This window comes from Thamnophis elegans, chromosome 7, assembly GCF_009769535.1.
Source record: "Thamnophis elegans isolate rThaEle1 chromosome 7, rThaEle1.pri, whole genome shotgun sequence".
NCBI classification, from domain to species: Eukaryota; Metazoa; Chordata; class Lepidosauria; order Squamata; family Colubridae; genus Thamnophis; species Thamnophis elegans.
The window spans coordinates 64,185,502-64,198,212 of record NC_045547.1 but is presented as its reverse complement, the minus strand read 5'-3'; the positions used below and the strand labels follow the sequence as shown (position 1 = coordinate 64,198,212).

At 39.8% G+C, this 12,711-nt stretch overlaps 1 protein-coding gene across 5 annotated transcripts in view; it reads right to left on the bottom strand.

Moving 5' to 3' along the window:
- Positions 1–12,711, bottom strand: part of PLXNB2 (plexin B2) — a 388,095-nt gene that overhangs the window by 134,930 nt on the left and 240,454 nt on the right. The window contains exon 3 of one of the 5 annotated variants that reach the window (XM_032220725.1): positions 8,301–8,395. The exons of the other annotated variants lie outside the window; for them this stretch is intronic. The gene's annotated coding sequence lies outside the window, so the exon portion shown is untranslated. The remainder of the gene's footprint in view (positions 1–8,300; positions 8,396–12,711) is intronic. 5 annotated transcript variants of the gene reach the window in all.

Below are 12,711 nucleotides of genomic sequence, written 5' to 3'. Positions count from 1 at the left end.
TGATTTGTTTACTGGTTTTTTATCTGCTTGATTCATTTCTATTATCTATTTTAGGAAACCACTTTGTGCAAAAGAAACACCAAGTAGCTTTTATGATTTCTCTTTTAAATGTTATGAGAATAATTTGAAACTCAACCATTTAGTAAGGAATTAGCAGCAATTTGAATGGAGTGGTAAATCACCTCAATGATAAATCAGAGAACTTATCTCTGATCATAGAATCTTTCTGGAAGCAACCAAAAAAAAATCTCCAATAAAATAATTTGTAATGCTCATACAGGTCAAATGGTAGCAAAAACAATTTTAAGCCCAAACTGTAGCTCTTAGTTAAATGTGAACGTCATTCTATTCTGGTTCCAGTATCTTCTGTCTTCAAACTCTATGTCCAGGTCATTTTCTTCGTTAGGATATTGTGGTTATTGTTGAGCCACAGGTCTGTTGGGAGCGCCAATTTCATAGCTGTCATCAGCTTATCCTGGCTTCAGTTAGTGACTTGGGATGTCTTTTGGTGGGAGGAAGAAATGTTGGGGTGAACAACTTCTTCCTTCTTCAGTTTCGGTTTCAGTTTTGGTTTATTTGTATGCCGCCCTTCTCCAGGAGGGACTCAGGGCGGCGAACAACTCAAAGGGGAAAGGGAACATAAACAACAGTACACATAATTAAAATACACGAAAATCACACAGCCATACCAGTCAAGAGGGGAGGGGAACTCATCAACCCCAGGCCTGCCGGCACAGCCAGGTTTTGACGGCTTTCCGGAAGGCCTGGAGAGAGGTGAGGGTCCGGATCTCCGCGGGGAGTTCATTCCAAAGGGCCGGAGCTGCTACAGAGAAGGCCCTCCCCCGGATAGTAGCCAGATGGCATTGGCTGGTGGACGGAACCCGGAGGAGGCCGACCCTGTGTGATCTGACGGGTCTTTGGGAGGTAATTGGCAGCAGGCGGTCTCTCAAGTACCCAGGTCCAATACCATGAAGGGCTTTATAAGTTACGACTAGCACTTTGAAGCGTATCCAGAGACCGATCGGTAGCCAGTGCAGCTCGCGGAGGATAGGTGTAACGTGGGTGTACCGAGGTGCACCCACAATCGCTCGCGCAGCTGCATTCTGGACGAGTTGAAGTCTCCGAATACTCTTCAAAGGCTGCCCCATGTAGAGCGCATTGCAGTAGTCCAGTCTTGAGGTCATGAGGGCGTGAGTGACTGTTGCGAGTGCCTCCCGGTTCAGGTAGGGGCGCAACTGGCGCACCAGGCGAACCTGGGCAAATGTCCCCCTGGTCACAGCTGACAGGTGATGTACTAAAGTCAGCTGTGGATCCAGAAGGACTCCCAAGTTGCGCGCCCTGTCTGAGAGGCGTAAATTTTCACCCCCCAGCCTGAGTGATGGAATAATAGCCAAATTCTTGGGAGGAAAACACAACAGCCACTCGGTCTTGTCTGGATTGAGTACAAGTTTGTTAACCCCCATCCAGACCCTGACAGCCTCCAGGCACTGGCACATCATGTCAACCGCCTCACTGAGTTGGCACGGGGCGGACAGATACAGCTGAGTATCGTCCGCATATTGATGGTATTTGATCCCGTGCCGTCGAATGATCTCACCCAGTGGCTTCATGTAGATATTAAACAGAAGGGGGGATAGGACCGAACCCTGAGGAACCCCATATTTCAGGGGCCTAGGGGTCAACCTCTCTCCCCCAACTAACACCGACTGCGACCTGTACTGCAGTTTTCTCCACAAAACATCCCCCAACAAGTTTTTTGGGGGGCACTTGTTGGATCCCTGGGATTTTTGTCTCTGCTGCAGGTGCTGCAGGTTCTGGGCCCAAGTCACTAACTGAAGCCAGGATAAGCTGATGACAGCTATGAAATTGGTGATCCCAACAGACCAGTGGCTCAACAATAACCATAATATCCTAACGATGGAAAATGGATTAGCCTGGAAAGGGTCAAAACTGTACGTCCCCACAGGGTTGAGGCTGGAAGTTCTACAGCAAAGCCATGAGGTGGAACTACGAGACCACTTTGGATTCCTAAAAATGCTCCACCTTGCCAGGCGTCAATTTTGGTGGCCAAAGATGGAATCGGAGGTGGAAGATTACATAAAAAGCTGTGCTACTTGTGCAACGATGAAACCACTGTTACATTTGCAAGAAATCAAACCTGATTTTTTTTTACTAAAAATGTTTTCTACAGTAAATGCGGGGGTGGGCTGCTGGGGGTTCACAGGGGTTCAGAAGAGCCTCTAGCTAAAATTCTGTGCAGTTCAGCAAATTCCCAAATCCCACTCTTGGCTGGCCCTGCCAACCCCACCTCTCCCTGGAGTCCACATGCGGCCAATTTTGGATGCAGGTAAGTGTAGGGCACGCGTGGAGGTTCGGGGAGGGTGAAAAACAGGCATACCAGAAAATCGGGGCCCCTGGAACTTTGGGAGGCCATTTTCATCCTCCTGAAGAATCAAGCAAAGCCTCCAGAGTCCGGGGAGGGCAAAAACTACCCCCCTGTGGTGCAGGAGACCAACAAGGCTACACCCACCATGGCGATGCCCACCCCACAAGTGAGCAGAGAACCCCTTACTACAATTTTTGAAGCCCACCTGAGTAAATAGGATAATTGTATTCCATGCCTTAGATCTAAAAGCGTATCTTAAAGATCAAATTTGTAACAGGAAGAGTCTGATTTAGAATGGCTCAACCAATATTATTTTATTGTTTTCCCATAACATTTGTTCAGAGAAGAATCAGAGATGAGTGGGTTGAGTGCACATCTAGTCACACTATTGTGGACATTCAACAAAATATCAGTCTGAGGAAAGAGAAACGAGCACTTGGAAGACTGAGGACTCATGTTTGCGGTTTAGTTTACTGCCCTTCTCTTGTTTCTGGCAAGTACTCTAGATTGTGGGAATCCTTCTGGACTCTAAAATAACCAGGACATCTCAGGTAGTCGTAGTAACCAGGACTTTTATTTCTTACTAGCCGATAACCCGGCATTGCCTGGGTATTTATTCATAGGGGAAAAATGTCCAGATCAAATGTAATTTCTAATTTTGGATTTTCCCCCTTACCAGAGAGAGCCCCCTTGTGGAGTTCTATGAAGCTGTTACCATGGCAACTCCATTGTGCTGTACAGTGGAAGCCATTTAAAGGCACAACATGTTGCATCTTAACAGAACTCACACCTTGAGGGGTGTTAGGGATGTCTTATCCCCACAGTATTTGTCTCCAGAGAGTAAGTCATCTGTGTACCAAGTTTGGTTGAAATTGCTCAAGGCATTCCAGAGTTATGCTGGAATATACACATACACAGCCATTTATATATATAGAGAGAGATCCATTTCTTTATACCAGTGGTTCCCAAACTTGGCAACTTTAAGACTTGTGAACTTCAACTCCAGCAGAGCTGGCTGGAGAATTCTGGGAGTTGAAGTCCACAAGTCTTAAAGTTGCCAAGTTTGGGAACCACTGCTTTATACCAATTGGTATGCAATCAGTGGCCTTCTTTGGAAAAAACATACCTTGCTTAATGATATCCATCTGGGCTATTGTAATAGCATTGTAAGCCACCCAGAGTCACGTTTGGTGAAATGGGCAGCATATACGTTTAACACATAAATAAGCAACTAAATAAATAAATCTCTTATGAACCAGCTTCTGAAAATGCCAAGGAAAATAGTCTTTCAGGCCTAAGCCAACATTTAGGAAAGTTCTGAAAATTTAATTAATTAATCTTCATTTATTCTTGTACAGCATTTTCAAGGAGAAATGTACTGTCATTCTCTTTATGTCTGCTCTGATATTTCTTTTGCATAAGTAAGAAGTTTTAACTGTTAGGATCTCTAGATATTATCAGCCTTGACTATTTTATTGTTATAAGATTCTTACAGTCACCTTCTATTGTTTGCACAAGCAGGGTAGAAAGAATATTGATGTTTTTGAACTTTGACGCTGGAGAAGATTCTTGAGAATACTATGGATAACTAAGAAAGCAAACAACACAATCATTTATCAAAGCAATCAGAGTTCTCACTTGAACCAAGAATGATTGGATTAAAATTATCCTAATAATTTTTGCAAAGATATAGATCTCAAGATTCTGGGAAAAAGTGGAAGAAAAGAGAAGAAATTATTCTTTTGGGGAAACTCTACCAACCAAAATGTCTATGGAGATTCTCAGTCATCTGGGTCATGTTTGTCCCAAAGGTGCTTTTTCAAAAGGCAACTAAACTTTCTTGTTTTCTTTGTAGACATTTCGCTTCCTATCCAAGAAGCTTCTTCAACTCTGACTGGATGGTGGGGAATGGAAGGATTTATATTCCTTGCAGAGAGCTTGTTATTTGCATCCTTTTAGAGAGTCATTGAGGCCACTTGGAGGTTTATCTGTGTCCCCCCCTGAGTAGTGCAAATCTGTCTGTCTGAGTCTGTGTGCATCTTAAACTGAAGAGCAAATGGTTCCTGTAATCTTCAAAGGAAAACAAGAAAGTCAAGTTGCCTCTTGAAAAAGCACTTTTGAGAACAACCGCGATCTGATGACTGAGAATCTCCATAGATATTTAGCTATGCCCTTTGGGGTGAACACCCTTCAAATGGTGCATGAGTATGAACGGATTTCTAATGGCAGATAACAATACTTTTGTAAGACAATATTGTTTTAAGGCATTTTAAGAGGGCTTATTAATCCCTCTTAAAGTTAAAGTTAGCTCACCAATATTTTAATTATGCTATGATCAGGTCGCCTAGGCAGAGGCAGGCATTGATAAAGTCCTTTATTGTCCTATTGGCTGCCACAACAAATTATCCTACAAGGTTCCCAAACTTCCCTCAAGGCAGCCACCCTCAGTCCACAAACAAAAGCTAGACAAAACCAATTTGTAAAGGCAGCCAAAAATTCCAAAGAGAAGGGGCAAGATCCAGAGTCAAGGTCCAAAGGGCGATGCAATTCCAAAGGCCAGACAGATCCATGAGGCCAAAGACAAGTCCATAATGTCCACAAGGCAAAAGGCAAGGCACGGGCAGAAACAAGAGTCAAGGCTGAGTTTTCCAAAGCCAGGGGAGCGTAAGCCAAATCAAACAAGAGATAAACTCCCTGGCTTCTCCTTAAGTCAACTTATGGCAGGTGTTCCTGGTGAAGAGGGGCGGGATGAACTTCCCCCGAGCAGTCAAGCAGCCTTCCTTTGATCTTGCCTCTGCTCTACTCTCCGTGCCTTGGATCAAGAGGGAGCGGGAGCTGTTCCTCATCAGAGGGGATCTGCTGCCTGTTAGAACCACTGCCTGTCCAAAGCCAATCCTCCATATCTGTGAGGACAGGCAGCTGTCTATCCAGTTGATCATCTCCCCCAATGCCTGAGGAGACTGGGACAGCATCTTCCTCTGTCTCTCGCCTATCCAAACATTCCAAGGGAGATGTCTCATCCCCATCGGACGGTCCCAGCACCAACTACTCCACCTCCTCCTCTGAAATGGGATCTGATGGTGCCATGACATAATTAAATAATAAAATTAGGGGCCATATGCCCAAATGCAGCATGTATATGTGTGTGTGAATGCACACAGACATATTTGGCTATGCAGAAGAATTTCTGTACATCAAATCACTTTGTGGACTAAGTGAGTATATAGAACACTTTATAGTCTAGGAAAATGGGAGTAAATAAAATTGCACTTCAAATCATAACTCAACTCACAGCTCTGTTCATCTGTACTATATTTGAATATGCATCTTCACTTATAGGGTTAGGGTTATCCTATTTAAGAGCTACATTAGAACAAATACAACAGCAAACATGCATTTCATGTTATAAATATTTTATAAATATCTTCTTATTAATCATATATCTTCCCAGGGAGGTTTAACATTATCTCCTTATGAAGAGAATTCTGTGTTTTCACTTGTTAGGAAAAGAGACCTATGAACTGAGCAGAACTTTTGATCACTGCATAAACATATCCATGTAGTATTCTTAATAGTAATAAGCATATAATTTGTCACTGTCCTCTTCCAGGATGTTTTCTGATGTGCTACTCTAGCCAACAAATCTAACATTTCCTGTTGCTCACACAGGGGTGAGTGTGGAAATAAACCAAGTGTGACTAATTTCTATCCTTATGTTCAATGGGATACCTAAATTTACTGATATATAAGGGAGAATATGATTAGAAGTATGGTTTCTTAAGGACAGAGAAATCATTCCCAACTGTATAAATTGAATCATCAGTAACTGATTGAAAATTATAAGTGCTTTGCCAACAGTCCTGAACTGTGATTAAATATCTAAATGCGATTCATTCTGTGGAGAAATGGTGTTGGAAAATCAGCGTCTAACTGCAAAGACATAATCTAACAATTTTGCAGGCGTGCAGAAGACAGTTGTTTCATATTTTTCAACCCAAGCAGCATATTCTTGTTTTTATGATTCTTTGCAATATTCAGGAGTCACTGTCTACTGAAATGAATATGGTATAATCCTATACTCTAATGTAAGAAGCTCATCATCATGTCAGAGCAAACACAAGAACCTGGCAATTATATTCCATTTAAAAAGTTCTAACTCATTAACACCAGCAAGTTGCATTGGGCAAAATGTTATGCTCCAATACAAAGGTCAATTATTATTCTCTTTGCTTTAGCGGATAGTAATTATCATTTGTGGGGGGGGGGGAGAGACAATCACCATTGAACATAGCTGGGAGACAACTGATTTTAAATAATCCAAGATCAGAAATTTTCTGGTTTGAAGCTTGGTATCCTTGATAGTTCAAAAGCATTTAACTATCAATCCTTCCTGTGGCTTTTCTGCATCTTTGAATGCACCTTTTGATGTTTTCCCAAGAGTCCTGGGAAGGGAGAAGTGTTATATCAACCTACTTCTCTTGCATATAAAGATTTATTAGGTGTGAAGTGATGAATTACCATATGTTGGAACATGACAGTATCTCCGTATAACACACTTTAAAGGGAAAAGTAATTTCTTTTATTGCATATTTTTGAGATGAGCTCAGGTCAGCTAGGTGCTGCCACTTAGCTATTTGGAGATGTAAAAAAGAAGATTTAGTAAGAAAAAAAACAGATGTGGGGAAAATACAGATTTCTGCAGCTGTTGGAAAATACTTTCCATTTATAAATTTTGTTATAATTTTATCTGGAAAGTGTTTGATAAAGTCAACCTTAATTATAAATTACAGTCTGGGTCCTACATAAAAGAAATCCATTTTCCATTTAAAACCACCATTCACCCATCTTATGAATGGGGGAATTCAGATCATCTTTTTTAATTTTACAAAATACAATATGGTCTTTAAAGTCCTCATAAATCAAACTTAACTTGAAAGAAATTCTACCTTTACTACCTTTAAAAACCTCCTCCGCCCCCTGGAGGCCCTCCAGAGGCTTCAGGGACCTTCAGGAGGCTTCCCTGAAGCCTCCGAAGGGCATAAAATGCCCCTACGAGCAAACTGGAAGTTCCTGTTTGCTCATAGGCCGGTTTAAGCCCTCTGGAGGCTTCAGGGAAGCCTCCTGAAGGTCTCTGAAGCCTCCGGAGGGCTTAAACTGACACTACGAGCAAACTGTAAGTCCGTTCCCAAACTTCCGGTTTGCCCATACGGCCAGTTTTTTGCACTCCGGAGGCTTCAGGGAAGCTCCTGAAGCCTCCGGAGGGCCTCCGGGGGGGGGAGGTTCTTTTCGCCCTCCCCAGGCTCCTATAAAGCCTCTGGAGCCAGGGGAGAGTGAAACATGCTGTAAAAAAAGGCTGAACGACGCTGGCCAGCTGACAGGGCAACGCCTTGCGTGCCCTGACAAATGGCTCCATGTGCCACCTGTGGCACGCATGCCATAGGTTCGCCATCCCAGATATAGCATATAAATAGTCTTTCAGATTTTTCTTAAAATGATATTTTTTGCTACTAATGTTTTTGACCAACTAATTATTACAAAATAATAAAACAAGTCAAATTCTCTGAATTACAGAACACAAAATAATGAATCATGGGATAAATATCAAACTAAAATTTAAATTTAAACTTTGACCACACTACACTATTTATTAATAGCCCAGTGCAGTACTGATAAACAGTAATAAAAAATAATTAAAACACAAATCTGAAGTATACTATATATGTCATATTTTTGAACCAATGAAAAGTAATTACCTCTCTTAATTCTCGCTTAACAAGATTTTGAACACAATTTCTCAGCTATATGATTTTTTTCAAAAAATGAATTATGTACGGTAACTAATATACAGTTCATACTATGATAATATTATTTCAACTTATCTGAAGCTATATATTAAGTTACAAGTCATCCTTACCAGAGTGTTTATGAAAGAATGAAAGGGCAGCAACTAAGAGGTACAAAGACTAAGTTTTGGACATCTCCACTCCGCATATAGAATCCTTACAAAATCTACAGAAAGAAAATGGAATAATGTGTTATATCTCTGAAGGTGGTTTTTTTGCACAGTAAAGTTTTTTTCCAGTTTAAAATCTTTCATATCTCTTGGAGAGGATATAAACTGGGAAAAAAAGACATTATATGCAATGTGTATCTCTTTACAAATCATTCAGAAAACCTGCTTTGTAATGCACAAATATGCATTCCAAGCACTCTTTTTGAATTAATAACATAGAACTGCCCTTCATTCTCATATGGAAGCTGTTCCTGGTTGTCTCTACATAGAAGGTGGATGTGCCCAATCAAATAAATCAATGTTTCAAAACACTCATATCTCCAGAGCACGTCTAGCAAATTGCAGTTATTCATGCGTCTGACTTGAATGTGGATCCCTCTAAAAGAAGGTAATTTGCACATGTTCCATGTTCCAAACCATGGCTTTGTCCAATTATCACCATAATCTTCTTAATAGCTGGCATTTTGCCACGTGAGATTTCTGAAAAATCAGGGTGACTGACTTCAAGATCTTGATAACCCAATTTCTTTAATGTGGTATTTCTTGTTTCATTTCACAAATTGCACTTAATTTCCTGGCAAATCATATGTATGGAACTACCTTGATGCAAACTAATACATACAGTAATATAATATGCATTTTGGAAGACATATATCCCAAAAGGCATAATACTTGAACAAGTATACATCTCCTTGCTAAGACTATTTATATTTTTCATAAGAGGAGGTATCAGATAGTTGAGATTTGCTCTTATATGCTTTGGGCATTCAATGAAGCACTGCTATATAGACTAAATATTGTTGTATAAACTATAACCAATGCTTCCAATTACAAGAAAAAGAGACACAGATTTCCTGATCACCTCTAATGGCCACCCTTCGTAAATCAATCAGAGAAGAAAGCTAAATAATATTTTGTAGGCGAAGCAGTCTCTGCTTACTGTTGGAATTATTCCAGCTAGTTTGGATTTCTTCCAATCTATTCATATTCAACAACTTGAATCCTGCATCATAACTGAAGCTTCAGTGCTTTGAAACTGCCTCTGAATGTTTAGTTCATGAAATATAAAGGTGAGTATCATCCACATGCATACAAAGCCCAGCTCCAAAGCTCTGAATTATGTCTGCTTATGTTGACATTAAGTTGAATTTATAGTAAAAGTGAGGTTCATATAAAATGTTTTCAGTCCTCCGTTGGCTAACTTAAAAATCCCCAATAATGAGCTGCAGAGAAAAACTGCATGAACAATTCAGTCGTACACATATCTGGTCTTCTAAAGTGTTATTCAAAGTTACTGAGGATTTGAAAAGCATTGAAAATGAATAGTTTCCTTTTCAACTTGTGTATAATGCCACTATAACTGAGAACAACCTTGGCCAAACTCAATATATATTTTAAGACTACCTGAAGAGGAAAGTGTCACTTAGATGTGGTTTCTTTGCTACATTGTGAATTAGACTTGCCAAGAAATGCACCTTTGAGACAGGTCCAGCACTGCTAAATAATCCATTTTCTTAAGAATGGGCAGATGACTGCATTTAAGCAATATGCTCTACTTGGATTTAAAGAATTCACTCATTCTCTCTAGAAAGATAACCCTACACACAATTCTTGAATCTGACAAAATGGACTTCGGGCAAAACCATCCCCCCCACTTGCTTACGAGCTTTTTCCTTATTTCAAATTTATGCGTTCTGACATTAGACAATAGTAGAAATTCAGAACTTATTTTTTAAAAAGGTTGAAAAGGCTGAAGGAACAATATTATTCAGGGAGTTAATAATACCTTCTGAATGCTATTATACCATTCATAGCAGCATAACTCTGGAACAAAACTCTAAGCTCTAATGAATTGTTTACAGTTGCAATAGTGAATATTAGACATCTTTTTTGGTTCTTTGAAGTCTTAATTAGAACGGAAATGAACAATTCTTTATTCAGAATCAATCAGTCAAATGAGAAAGAAGATAATTTCTTGCTTGCACCAAGTATTTCTAAGTTGAATTAAAGTGCAGTGAGAGGCCAACTGCTCACTCTACTCTTCTACTCCTAATATTAATTTTTCACACTTTTGAGACATACATATACAAATAATATTTTAAGCAATAATTAACAAGCAGTTTTAGTGGCTTTCGGGAGACTGATGTCCTGACTAGCACTCCCAGAATAACTAAGTACCATTTTCCCCCTCAAGTCATAGGGTCATATTTTTAGTAAAGAAGTTTAATTTCCTTAAGCAATAAAGAGTCTTGTGCACTTTAAAGCCTATTATTATCTTATAATATTTCATGAAAAACTATATACCATAATATGGAACATAAAATGTAGTATGGTTGTACTGGCTAGGAGCTATACTCCCCCAATGTTGTGACCATTTTCTGGTTTTGCTCTTTATTTTATATTTGATGTTTGAATCAGAGACTCTGAAATTCTAATGTCTCTAGTCCTAGGGTATAATGGCAAGTAAGAATGGCATGCATTCCTCTGATTTCTTGCCTTTCTTTAATATACCCTTTAAATCTTCATGGGAATATGAACAAGAGCTAATTGATTTTAATGGGCCACACTTAAAAACAGTTCAGCCCCTCTGTTACATTGGGGGGGGCACTTCTTTAGAGAAAAACTAATTGTAGATAACATGGCCAGGCCAGAGGAAGGGGAGGGAGCGTTCTCCCACATTGTTAGAACACAGAATTATCTCTGAGACCAAGTTCTGGAAAATTCAGAAGCGGCACATTAAAGTACCTTTCCTCCCAGTGCATAATAAAGTTGGGAATTTTGTTTTAGAAATAAAAGTCAATTTTGAATGAGACACATCCATAGATAAACAGCCTCTATAACTTGAGGAAAAAATGTAAGTATAGAGATCAATATAATCAAGAAATAGGAGCTTTAATATACTCAGACATGAAGAGTTTCCTTTATTGTTCTTCACCTGTAGACAGAATCTTGCCAACTACATATATACTCTGGGAAAAAGTAGGGAGAAGCTGTTTTAACCCTCTTTCTGCCAGCCAGGTTTTCTAAGCTACACTGCCTCTTTGCCTTCTAGAAAGTAGCCCCTCACCTCCAGACCACATTCCAAACATCTATTCAGGTATTTACTTGTCTGTTCCCTCCTCCCCCAGCAACTCCTCCTGGGATTCTTGCACTTTGCTTATGTGCGTAACTCATAAGCAAGCAGCAAGATATTGAACTTATCATATGCATGGTCCATAGACAGAGTATTTAAGTTTTCATAGCAACAATGCTCTCTTGATACAACAAATATAGCATCTGGATTGCATATCATGACATTTAGAATCTTGGTATTTATAATTCCAGGTTGTTTTCTTCGTTCCCTTGATTTGGCATCAAAAATTTTAAGCTTGACTTTGAACTGCTTGCCTTGGAAATTCATACTTCATTCAGCTAGGTCTGCTATGATTTGAAAAAAAAAACCTTTCTTTTAACATTCTATGCTTGGGGGGAGGGAGAGGAGGAGGAAATATGAAAAGGCCAGCAGAGCTGGGGCCATCCTAATCTCTGGAGGGAGAATTTTCCAGATGGCAGGAACTATGGTTAAAAAAAAAAGGCATGTGTCCTACTAACTGCATGGATACATCGGAATGAATTGGACAGATAAAAATAGCAGGTAAGCTCAGGTAAACCCTTCTCAAGTGATGAAGGGCTTTAAAGACGATAACTACACCCTGAATTGCACCTGGAAGCGAACTTGCAATAGGGATATTACAGGTGTCAAATATCAACCTCATTTACTATCATGCAACTGTATTTTGTACCAGCTGAAGCTTCTGGATGCTCTTCAAGGAAAACCCATGTAGAATGCATTGCAGTAACACAGAAAAGAGGTCATGAAGGTATGATGATCTTCCTGTGAACTTCTTAGCTGCAATCAATTGGCCACAGTGGGACACAGAATGTTGGACTTACTGTATTTGTATTTTTATCAAGCAGCGCTTTTCTTAAGTTCTTATATAACATCCATTGAGAACATTAATCCCAACCAAATTCAGCAGTGCCTTCAGCATGAACTTTCCCATGGATTCTTTATTTAATATGCAAAATTAAGCTTTCACAGCAATATATCAAGACAATTTTAACTCATGCAAATTCACTTTCTTCCCTCAGTTACCAACCCAATTTATATTTTCTTCTTCCATTAGTTTTTAATGTTAGAAAGTAAACCGAATCAAAAACAAATTCTGCTTTCATAAGAAGTCTTCATCAAATCAAGCAAGCAAGCAGACAGGCTATGGCCATGATGGCAATCATGTGGCATGTAGAGCCATATCTGCTGGCATGTGAGCCA